Source organism: Arachis ipaensis, chromosome B07 (genome assembly GCF_000816755.2).
Source record: "Arachis ipaensis cultivar K30076 chromosome B07, Araip1.1, whole genome shotgun sequence".
In the NCBI taxonomy this organism is placed as follows: Eukaryota; Viridiplantae; Streptophyta; class Magnoliopsida; order Fabales; family Fabaceae; genus Arachis; species Arachis ipaensis.
Genome location: NC_029791.2, coordinates 54,674,490 through 54,676,866, shown reverse-complemented (window position 1 = coordinate 54,676,866; position 2,377 = coordinate 54,674,490). Strand labels below are relative to the sequence as shown.

The following is a 2,377-nucleotide window of genomic DNA, read 5'->3' as shown; positions in this document are numbered from 1 at the left end:
GTTAATTCTTTACATTCAATTGTAGTTAGAATTCATTCTTGTTGTGATTGACTATACTTTTCTTTTGTGCCTTCCAAGTGTTTGATTAAATGCTTGGAAGAATGTTAGACTAGAATTTAATGTTCTTGGCTTGAGAAGGTAACTTAGGATTTCTTGAGTCACTAGTGTCCAATTGATTGATAGTTGATAGCCCTTAACTCTAGCCTTCATTAATCCATTCGTCAAAATGGCGCCGTTGCCGGGGATTTGCAATGGTGTTGTGTTATTGGTTATTGTACATATGTGAATATTGTGAATAGGTTTATCTTTTGTTTGTTTCTTAATTTTTGTTAGTTTTATTTTGTTCTCTCATTATGAATTCTCACCACTTTGGCTTTGAGTTTGGTTCTAAGTGTGTTGTAGGAAATATGGACTTTAATGGCAACATGTACCATGGATGGAACCAACAAAGATGGGAAGAGCCCCAAGGAATTGATCACTCCTATTGGCAACAACCTCCGGATACTTATAGGTATAATTTCCATCCTAATGCATGCCAACTTAGCGGCTATGATGATTCTCTTTGTGACACTCAACAACCACCATCATATGCCTATGAATCTCATCCTCAACATGAACCTCAACCATTCTCACAAGCCTTTCATCACCAAGCACCACCCTATGATCCATATCCATCATATAACCAATCATCCATACCATATTTTTATGGCCATTATGAGCAAGAGCCCTTAGAACCACCACCTTATCAAGATTACTACCATGAACCACCTCAACCCTCACCATGTCCATACCCTTACCAAGAAGAACCACCTTCCTACCATGAACCCTCCCTCCAAAATAATGAACTTTCCTATTCACCCCGAGCCCCAATAAACGATCTCCTCACTTTGTTACTCCAAGGACAAGAAGCCATGAAGCGGGATACACTTGAGTTTGTGACCAATTTGACCAAGGTGGTGCACACTTTAGCCCACCAATGCTTGAATACTCAAGGTACTTTCGTGACCACATGGGAAAAGTCAAAAGAAGAGCAAAGCATGAAGGAGAAATTAGAAAATTCGGTGGAGAAGGAGGAGTCAAATTTTGTGTTGGAACAATTGGAGAAGCCTATGATCATTGAAGAAAGGGGAGAAGTGGTTGAAGATCTCAGAGATGTTGAAAGTCCATGGGAATGTAGCATCAAGGAGAACTCTTCCAAGAAGCTTTATATTGATGTTGAGGAGGGTTCGCAATCTCCAAGACATATCATCATTGGAGACTTGGAAGAGGTTTATCAAGAAATGGATTCAATCATAGATGAGTTGATCTCTACAATGGAATCTTCACCCGTTGGACATGGAGTTGAAATTATAGAAGAGTGTGCACAACCTCCCAAGAAAGATGAGAAGGGCATGGTGTATATTGAAATTGAAGAATATGAAGAGGTTGATCAAGAGATGACCTCGTTCATCAATGAATTTCTATCCAAAATTGAATCGCCTCTCATTAAACAGGATGAAGTTCCTGAAGATAACACCAAGCCACGTAACAAAGAGGATGAGGTTGAAAGTGAAGAGAATTGTGAAGAGGTGGAAACAACTAAAGAGGAGCACAAGAAAGTGGACCTTGCATGGTCTAAGTGTGGGGAAGCCTCTCTCCCCAAATTACCATCCAACACAACATTTAAATGGGTAAAATCTCTATCCCTGAGATTTAATCTCTCACTTGAATATGGTTTGCTTGAAAATGATGGTCAACTTAGAACTCTTTGTGGAATTAAAAGTAAAAACGAGTTGTGTAGTGGTTGGAAAATAGGTGTTAAGCTTATCAAGGCCAAGGCCTCAAGGTATAGGGATGATGCTGGGACAAGGATTACTTTATACGGATCTAGGAGGAAGCATTGGTGGAGTAAAGAGAATTCTATGTTTCAATCACCTTTATGTCAACCGCTCATCCGACAAAACCATGAAACTCAACTAACGGATGGGTGTGAAGACAAGATATAGGATCCCGGTTCGCTATGTGAAGACCAACTATGGGGACTCATATCTTGGGTAGAACTTTGCCCAAGCTTGATGAAAAGGGTTGGAAATTCTGTCAACCAATTGAGGAGCAAAGATCCTTGGAGATTCAAGGATGAGTACAAACATAAGCCACCATGACAATAAGCTCCTCAAAATGTCCAACTTAAGGACTTAAACTAAAAGTGCTAGGTGGGAGACACCCCACCATGGTAAACTCTTTCCTTCCACTTTTAGTTTTGTTTAATAAGTGATTTGAGTTGCCATTGTAGGTAGATTTTCATTTCATATTGATTTGTTTGTAAAGATTGGTTGTTAGTATGTTGTATTCATTAGTAGTAGATGAATAAATCCTAAAATCAAATTGCATTTTTGTA

General features: G+C 39.1%; 1 pseudogene; it reads left to right on the top strand.

The window, feature by feature from the left end:
- The window catches only part of LOC110265065, a 9,548-nt pseudogene extending 7,272 nt beyond the window's left edge, over positions 1–2,276 (top strand).